Source organism: Sinocyclocheilus grahami, unplaced genomic scaffold (assembly GCF_001515645.1).
Source record: "Sinocyclocheilus grahami isolate Dianchi unplaced genomic scaffold, SAMN03320097.WGS_v1.1 scaffold1082.1, whole genome shotgun sequence".
Lineage (NCBI taxonomy): Eukaryota > Metazoa > Chordata > Actinopteri > Cypriniformes > Cyprinidae > Sinocyclocheilus > Sinocyclocheilus grahami.
Window position 1 is genome coordinate 165,483 of NW_015506261.1, and position 1,310 is coordinate 166,792.

Here is a 1,310-nt window from a genome sequence, read left to right on the forward strand (position 1 = left end):
GATTATGTACGGGGGCGATGAGATCTACACCAACTGCAGCCTTGCAGATTGAAATGGGAGAAATGCCTTTAGATCTTAGAAGAATTGAACTGTCACTAAGATATTGGGTCAATATATTAGGACATAGTCAAGAACACCCAGCTAGGGTAGTTCTAAAACCTTTCTGGGAAAAAGTAAAAGAAATCAAAGGTTTTGGATGGGAGGTGCCTAGAGTGGTAAAAGAAATGGAAATTGGTTAAACTCCAATAAGCCCTACAGTTCCGTGGTCTACAATCCCTCTGTGGTTAATATCTCAACCTACGGTAGATGTGACATTGTTAAGTGAGGAAAATAAGGATAAGTTCAAATCAAATGCTCAAATAGCACATAAGTACATTCATGAAAATTATTATGGTTATGTTCAAATATATTCTGATGCATCGAAAAATATGGAAGACAAAGTAGGTGTGGCATTTAGTATCCCAGAATTTAATGTTAAAGTCAGTAAAAGAATCACAGATAATTTGTCAATTTACACAAATGGTGAAATGATTGCAATTTTACTGGCATTGCAATGAGTGGAGGAACATAAGCCAACGCGAACACTCATATGTTCTGATTCAAGTTCATCTTTAATTACAATTAAAACATGTCATTCAGAGAGCAGAGCAGATATAATGATTGAGATTCTTCAAACAATATATAGGATCCAGATGATGGGAATTTCTGTAGCTTTCTGTTGGGTACCAGCGCATGTGGGAGTAAAAGGAAATGAGTTAGCAGACGAATATGCAAAGGAAGCAACAACGAAAGTAGACATAGATATGCAGATAAAGTATGGTAAGAGTGAAATGAAGTGTGTAATCAAGCAGCATGTGAAGAATAGATGGCAGAAATATTGGGAAGAAGAAAGAACAGGGAGATGGTGTTATAGCATTCAAAGAATTGTTGGTAAGTACAGAGTAACAGGAAGAAATAGACATGAGGAAACTATAATCTCAAGGCTTAAATTTGGCCATACTGCTCTTAATAGCAGTTTGAAGAGAATGGGGAGACATGAAACTGGAAAATGTGAATATTGTAATATGGAGGAAAATGTAGAGCATGTTATAATGAAGTGTCCAAGATACGGAAAGGAAAGAAAGATACTGATTGATGTCCTCAAGGAAAATAAAGAAAAACTTAATTTGATGAACATTTTGGGGAATTAATCAGGGGATAAAAACTTTAAATTTTTAATGCATTATTTAAAGGACACGGGATTATATAATAGAATTTAGTGAAGAGTACGGTCCTGATCCACACTCCAGATCAGTAGGTGGCGGTAATGC